Raw genomic sequence first — 9,008 nt, forward strand, 5'->3', positions numbered from 1 at the left:
TATTTATATTATCGTGATCAAAATTAAATACTAATTTACATAGTTTAGAAATAATTCGTGTTTATAGTTATCATTTTAAAATGTACTGACCCTCCGGTGGTTCGGCGATAAGTATAAGGGCTCACACAGCTAATAACCAGTTTCTGATATTTTTGGTGAACACAGTGGTTAGCGCAATGTGTTTTTTTCTCAAACAATAAAACTATTTAAATAAGCAAATAATGATGAATTGCACAGCTAAGATAACTTACTGTATTTTTTGAGTTTATAAGCAAACAAACAATGTAATGGAATAAACAATTATAGTGCAAAACACTAGAAACTGAGGACCTTGCATAAGTAGACAAAGGGCCAACACGTAATACCGTTCAGCAACTTGCATGTGACTGCATTATAAAAGATATCTTCTTTTTTTTTACTTATAAAAAATAAATAACACGAATATACCAGAGACGAACACGAACACGAAAGTGTGTTTCTCTTTCAGCAAAGCCACATCGTGCTATCTGCTGAGTCCTGCGAGGGGAAGCGAACCCGCTACTTTTAGGATTGTAAATCCACAGACTTACTACTGTACCAGCGGGGAACGAAGATAAAGATGAAATATGATATAAAAGATTTTAACACGCATTTGTTTGATGGCAATAAATGATTCCCCGAATGTTCTTATTTACAAAAAAATATTTTGTTGGTTGTGCCTCATTTTTTTTTATGATAATAATATTTAGAGAAGTTTTTTTTTTTTTTTAATTTCACGCAAAGCTACACGGCGGCTATCTGCTCCAGCTGTTTTTAGTTTAGCAATGTGAAACTGTAAGGAAGGCAGCTTGTCGTCACTACTTACCACCAACTCTTGGGGTATTCTGTTTACCAACGCCACGTTACAACACCTCCACGGCTGAAAGGACTAGCATGTTTGGTGTGACAGGAGTTTGAACCCGCGACCTTCAGATTACGAATTGAGTATTGAGTGCCCTATTCCGGGTCCTTTAGAGAAGTGCAGAGAAAAATGATATGGTCAACTTTCACAACGTAATTAAATACATAAGTTTTAACAAAAATCATCTTGAAGTAATCGTTTTGAGAGAAAAAAATTATTAAGTCTATAATCGATCGCATGTTGAACATACATAAGAAATACGTGATTTATAACACAATGAATAAGTAAGGAAAAATAGCGAAATGATTAAATGTTTTGTTGATATGGTTTGTTTCCAAGGAAGCAAGATCTAGCCTTAAGAGGACAAATAATTCAGTACATAAAGGAAATAATATTAAACATGCAAATGTTATTCTGTATGAACAAATATTTAAGGATTATATAAAACATGTATCGTATATCAAATTTAATTTATAATGATTTGTAATGTCCATGTATTAGTTGATTAAACCAAACAGTAAGCCTATCAAACTATTCTTGTTTACTTAATATTAGAAGAGGAAACTCATACAAGTCATTTTTCTCAAGTGTCCTCTGTTTTTCGATATACTACACTAGGTGGACAAGTGAGGGAAAAATTACGAAGAGGAAGATCGATCGGCCACAGTCCTTCCAACAGTGAATTCATAAATACAGATGTATATTGGTTGCAATCAAAGTAAATGTAAAAAATCTCTAATGCAACTTTTATTCTCTGTTTTGCACAGAGATTAAGTTTAGTATTGCCTTAAGCCATGCCATCTACAAACGAAACTAGCTTTGAATGGTCTAACAAGTTTCTAATTCTACAAATGAATATATGCATTCGGTTGTGTAATTGTTACCAATACAGAAAAAAAAAGAAGTGGTTTCATTAATTCTATGACGCACCCCTTGAATTTGTAGTCTCCATGAAATATTTGAAGTTCCTTTTAAATCTATTTGCAAAATTGTACTCTATTACAGATAAATTATATGATAATATTGTGGGCTAAATAACGTGACTGGTTTTACTTAATAGTTAAGATTTGAAAAGATTTATATTAGAAAAATTTGACTTATTAGAAAAAGATTTGAAAAGATATAAAAAAGACAGTTTGATATTAAAATATCTTGTAAATGTTCCTTTGGTGATTTTTTTATTATTCTTACAGCAAATAAGTAATAATGTCTTGGTTTATTGTGTTTTTGGAACTTTTGTATTTAAAAAAATTATCTTTACAAAACACGTTTTTTCAGAAATTGCTTTCCAGTCTTTAAAGGAAGGCTATAGTGATGGTTTTGGCTTTGTTTCTTTGAAATTTACATCACAGTTTATTGTTACATACATTTCTGAAGAGGGAAATAAAACATGTTTGTGATATTATTTTCATCAAATTAATCAATTACAGGAAGCTTATAATGGAAAAGTTAAACTGTGTGAACCTATTTTAAACACTTCAACCACCAGCATCACAGTACAATGAAGTTTCTTGGCATTAAATTGAATACAAAATTACACAAGCAATTCACGAGGTCAAAAGAAAACTAAAATTTACAAGTTATGTCATATTAAAATCTACAGTTAAACTTTCACAACTTAGTAATTGAAGATTTTGCTAAAAAGCAGAGAAGAATTGAAGTACATTATTAATATTAGTAGTAAGGTAATAAACACGTGTTTCTTGTTAACTTTAATTAGATTGTGAAGTTTTCTATAAATATGATTGCTTCCACTTAAATTATTATCCCAAGTTATTTTTTCTGGTTAATATGATGGATTTATTTCTAGGCTAATAACCATATGCTTTTGTTGCTGTATGTTGCTTTGGTCATCTCTGTGTTCTGATACAATGTTTTATTCCTCTTGATATAGATGTATAACTTGTATTTATATACATCAGTTTTGTAGTTATATAGTTAGTATTTTAAATCTAAAAGTTGCACTTTCATAAATTTTACTCTCAGTCTTACACTAACGTAAACAATTATATATGTACATATATAAATATTTGATTACATAAGCATTGATTTGCATGCTTTCACATGTAAACATGGACACAGCCTGTCAATTTATATTTGTTACATTTTGTTGATGCTAGATCTTCTTTTGTTGTCAGTTTTGTTCAAATATATCAATTCAAGAACTCCAAAAAATTATGATTTGAATCTGTTACAAAGACTGTGGATAAAGAAAGATTTGTCTACATTCAAAGCAAAAAATATGTGAGTAAGGGTTTGATAATCAAAGGTACATATAAGTCTATTTCTTGTTACCATTTCGTTTCTTAGAAGGGTAGCTACAAGTTATTAAAAACCTTTTGTGTTCCATAACTGACATACTTATCTTGTTTTTACCCCTTTTCTCTCCTACTTTTTTGAAGTTTCTAGCCATTCTTTTCCTGAAAAGGATGTTGGAAAAATTGTGTTGATGTAATGACTAATAATGTTTAACCTTTAAACAGCAGGAATGTTGTAGGCATCCTCCTCCTTTGATGATGGTGACCCTTTAAGGGTTAAACAAATATTACACACACAGTGTAATAGTAAAAGAGTAATACCAGTTAGTTATCATGCAGTGTAAATAGCTAACATTACCCTCTATTATATAAATAATTAGTTATCTCTCAGAAAATTTTAATATTTTCAACATACGTTTAATCATATACAAACTAATTATGAAATATTGAAAGAAAAGAAAAACATATGGACAAAAAGGAACCATTTTATGCTTCAGGGCTGTCTTTGTGTGCCAGCTTTGATAAAAAGTAAAATTTTACCCCTTCAATCCCACCCATTATGATTTGGGAAACTTCCAGTTGATTGCCCTCATAAGCTGGTCTTTATGGAAGCTCATTCTGTCAGTCAATTGGCTTTTTAAAAAACAATTAAAACTGCTCTAACTAGAGCCTTCTGTTTGTAGACTGAGCTTGCTTAATTTTAAACTTGTGTCCTTGCATACTGTTATCTTCAGAATACAGCACTAAGAAATCATATGTCTTTGTCCTATGAATCCAGGGAGAAAAGTCAGGTATATTTAGACATAGATGGGGAATTTTGTGAAAACATGATTATAGCTATAATTAAATTTTGTTTCATTTCTTTTGCACACCTAGAATTTATAAATTAGATCTACAATGATTGCTAACTAAAACGATGTATTAAAATAACGTAATATTGTTGACATTATAGTGGTAAAATAAAATAACTTCAGTATTATTTAAACAAACTGTTATTTATTATTAAAAATATGTTTTTTAAAGTATTCCATTTTTTTGTACACTAGTGTATGTGTGATGGCATCACACATAATTTGTGTTATCAATATGTAGAAGTCAAATATTGACAGTTAATAACTGGTTTAAAATATATTTTGTTTTATTACTTTAATTATTTATGGTATTTAAATAAAATCTTTTTTTCTTAGCCAAAATAGTGACTTTTTTTCCTGTGACTGTATTTCCTTTCACCAAATCCATGTGGGAAATTTTGTAAATTTCAACAAGGTCATCTTATGCTCTAGTTTATTCAATAGAAAATAACTTAAGATATGTTAATCTAATTCTAAAAGATAACCCTTCCATTCCTGGAATCAGCCTAGAAGTCTTCTTCTGAACCATTTCCAATAAGTCAATATACTTTCTAAGATAAAGAGAGCAAAGTTGTATTCATTGTTATAGGCGAGGCTGAATTTGCTGTTTGTGTAATAACAAAACTAATCACCTCTTTTGTATCGCAATCAATACATCTATAAATATGCTGTAAAATTTTATTAGCTTTTCTGCTAGCAATATAACACCGATGCTTCAGTGACTTGATTAACTTATCCACAACTAGGCCAAGATCTATTATTCAACCATGCTATTGAGTTGGTTCCCATATGTATTATACATGTGATTCAAATTATGATAGCCCAAATGCTTTATCTTGTACTTACTGTAGTTCATTGAAAGTCATTTATCAAATATTTGTACATCTTACTAATGAAAGAAATTTTTATGTGCACGTAAGAATTCAAAACATGACTTACAGAGTAAAAAAACAAATTTATTTATAAGGCATACCAACATACATGATGTACAACACTTCTTATGAAACATTGTACATGCATTTTTATTGTTTGTTGTCTGTTTTTTTAGACTTAGCATAAACCAAAAATAAAGTATGTATTATTCTTGAATTTAAACAAAATTGTAAATAGATCTCATCAAATAAATAAATCGTGGACATATCATTCTGAAATATATACAAGAACAAAAAATTACATGGTTAGTTTTTATAACATGGGTATTTGTAATATAAAATATATGACAGTTTTCTATCACATTTTGCATTTGATTTTTACTATTCAATTATATTAAAGAAATTAAATGTTTAGGATATGATAGTGGCTGGAGGTGGGCAACTTAAGTGGTATAATCTATTACCTATGAGCAGCAACTACATTAGTTTATGCCACATAAACTAATTAATTAGTCAAAATTAATATTAAACAAATATTAGTTTTTTCCAATTATTACTATTTTTGGCTCTTTCAACAGTAAATTAATCGAAATTATGATGAGATCAAGTGTCATGAAAATAATAAACTAATCAAAATGAAGGTTTCTGATTTATGAAGCATTGGGATCAGCTGTTACAAAATACCTCTACCTTGCCCAGTTTTGTTAATGATTCCACTCTGCTCTCATTTGAGCACTAAATTGTCTACATTAGCCTTGATTAGCTAGACTCAGTAAGGAGACTTTGTGGATTTCCAGGAATTGTTTATTGACACACAACATAAAACACAAATGTCAGTTCATGTAACCTGGACAAGTGACATCAAGCTGAGTAATGGGTACAACATTACCAAATACTGCAATACTAACTCATTATTAACATTGATATCAGGTACCAGAAGACTGTAAACTACATTACATAACCTGTATATTACAGCTGTCTTATAAATGTTACTTAACGTGTGTTATAATCAGCTCTTACTTCACATGGTGGCTAAATGTTCTTATACTATAGCTCAGTATGAGTAAATATCACATGTTGACAATATTTCATACGACTATAATCTAAGCCAGAATTAACATAGAATTAAGGTAACATTTTCACTGGGCAAATATACATGCTGAGAAAATATTGGTGAACATTCTTATAACCTTCAAGTTGAGCACAAAACATAAGTATGAAGTTGCAATCTCTGAAAATACATTGTATTCATGTATGTTATATTCATAGTTAGTACAGGGTGGATGAATAAATACATATAAACTGTTTTAACACCATAACTTTACTTAGGAATGATAAAAACATGAAATTTGTTACATATGCTTGTTGTGAACATCCTTATAGCTTGAATTATGAACTTTGAAAACTTTCTGCAGAGTTAACATGTTGTTGCCATTTGAAATCCCCTTATCTGAACAATGTAAAGATCAGTTTTAAATAACAGGGTTCAAGTTAATCTAAACCCTTTGTAATTATACATTTCACATGGAAATTTTGTTTTATTGTATTGACATATTGCAGAGATAAAATAAGATGCAGAATTACAAATTAATTAGTGTGAAATAAATTATTTTAATTTGAAAAAATTCTAAAATTAGTCTAATAATAACATTTTATGAAGATGATAATAAGATACTTTGTGTTTATGTTTTCTTACAGAGCCAATAAAGGTAAGAAAAAGTCCAAACAAAAACTGATGTTCCACAGAAGTGTTAATTTTGAAGTTGTGTCATTTATACGAGTCCATATACCCAGCATTTTTTACTTATGAGTATCCATTCTGTTGAAGTTATGGAAGTTGTTATAAATACTGTTTTGTAGTTTTTGTAACAATCCTCGAATTAAAATTTGAATTAATATTTAGTGTAGGTTAAAACAATTTAATATTGTTTCATTAACAGGAATATTCTTTGGGGTTGGGGTAGTGATAGTTTTCTAATAATGGTAATTAAGTTGGGCATTTAAGCAATACTTGTTTTGCTCTCTTTATAAGTGCTGTTCTTGTAAGAGTGTGTAGAAATAATAAAATTAATGTGAGTGAAGAAATTATTGTTAGTTTAAAAAGGAGTGTTGCTATATTTACACAACAGATAGATTCCAAAGTTAACATGATGGGTAATCGACTGTAGCAAAGTTGATGACAGTGCTTTCCCTACTTATAACTATGCAAATGATATACCAACAAAGTCAACCAGAGTATAAATGCAAAGAAGAGAATATATATATATATATATATTGTCAATCAAAAATACAAACTTTTGAAATTAACCTGCTGGCTTTTTCAAGTTGAAAATTTTATTGTAAATCAGAATTCACAGAAGCTATGGAAAGACATTTTTGTGTGTATCAGATTCTGGAAACTAGATTCATAGTCACAGCTTATGCCTGTATAGCTTGGCAGTCCTACTTTGTGGTAGAAATGAATAGGCTTTTGAAACATTGAAAAATGTATAATGAAGCTTTTAAGTGATTTATACTTGGGTATAATTAATAAAATGACATTAAGATAGAAAGTATTTTATTAAAATTGTAAACCTAAAAAACTAAAAGTGCTGAAACTGTTTGGAAAACAGTTTATATAAAATTTGAAAGTCTTAAACCACTGAATGGTGAAAGGTATTATTTCAGAATTATATCAGAAAAGAATAGTTAAAATTGCATCATGTTAGATCTGTTACTGATGTTCAAAGACTGATGAAGCAATATTAACATCTACATGGAAACAATAATTTGGAAGTAGTATCTAAAGGTGTAGTAGATTCAAATGGAAATCCAAGTATTATATACTGTTGAATGTGTAATGAATTCAGACATATTTCTGTAAACTTTTAAAGTAATTGAAATGTCAAAAGTAAAAAACAAATAGAAATAGAAATAAAAATCATATGCAGGCAAAGAAGTAACAGAATGGATCAAAGGTGAGATTTTTGAAACTGCAAAGATCTAAACCCATGTTTCATTGAAGAAACTCACAAACAAACTTGCCAAACATTGCAGTGAAAGTAAATGTTGTGGATTGCATCTGATTTATAAGTACTTGATATAACTTTAGTGATAGACAAAAAAGGAGAAAATAAAAAGAAGCTAAAAGGTTTAGTTACTGAAATGGCAAAAAGGAAAACTTGTTCTTGGTTAAATGCAAGTCTTAAGGATATTTTACCCTGGATTAATTCTAGGAAATAATATTATATATGCATTATCCAACATACACTCCATGATTTGCAAAATCTTGCAATAAAAATTTTGTTTGGACTTGATTTTATGGAATAAATATAAGTAACTACTATGAAAATATTTGCCAAGAATGTTTTCATTAATCATAATCAAACAATCCAATAATCATTCCCTTTTCTTGGAATTTTACTGAGGATGATTCATACAATATTTCTTCAAGGACTTTGAATGAGGTTAATTGAATACTAGCTGATTACCTATGGCACCAGTGCATTAGATCTGCATGTGATGTATTCATGACATCATATCTGTACCCTGAGAATGGATAAAAATAAAGTTCTCCATGATGGGAAACAGAAGTGAAACAAGAAAGTCATGATCCCTATTGCAAATCTATATGAACACAGGATAAAAGTTTCATGAAGTAGGGGGGTTGCAATAGAGTAATAAACAAGTTTTTCCAGTACTATATAAGCAAGAGTTCCATTATAGTATGATATGAGCCACTTGATACTATTTTCCTTTAAGTTCTTGAAGAGTGGGCAGGTGCAGAAGATTGGAAGTTGGTTAATGTTACTACACTTTTGAAGGGAGGTGAAAAAATTTCCAAGTAATTATAGGCCTACTATTCTTGCATCAATAGTAGGAAAAGTTTTTGAATGTCTCATAGATGTTTTGCAAAGTAATTTAATAAATTTTAAAATTTAGTTGGATAGTCAGTATGAGAAAATTGTACCTTAATAACTTTTGACATTTTTAAAGAGATTATTGCTTGTTAGATGTAGTTAAAGATGTTTATTTGGTGTAAATGAGTTTTCAGAAACCATTTAACAAGTTATCTTTCTAACTGAAGAGTTTGATTGGCTCATTGGATAGATATTGAGCTTATTAGGTGTGAGTAAAGATGCTTTTTTTGGTGTATGTGGATTTTCAT

General features: G+C 29.5%; 1 long non-coding RNA gene across 1 annotated transcript; it reads left to right on the forward strand.

Moving 5' to 3' along the window:
• The first annotated feature begins 767 nt into the window (after positions 1-767).
• LOC143238376 (uncharacterized) lies at positions 768-7,082 on the forward strand. Its single transcript, XR_013020553.1, has 3 exons — positions 768-1,032; positions 1,499-3,124; positions 6,560-7,082. It is a non-coding gene; the product is annotated as an uncharacterized LOC143238376 (long non-coding RNA).
• The last annotated feature ends 1,926 nt before the right edge of the window (positions 7,083-9,008 follow it).

The sequence above is a fragment of the Tachypleus tridentatus genome, chromosome 13 (genome assembly GCF_004210375.1).
Source record: "Tachypleus tridentatus isolate NWPU-2018 chromosome 13, ASM421037v1, whole genome shotgun sequence".
Taxonomy (NCBI): domain Eukaryota; kingdom Metazoa; phylum Arthropoda; class Merostomata; order Xiphosura; family Limulidae; genus Tachypleus; species Tachypleus tridentatus.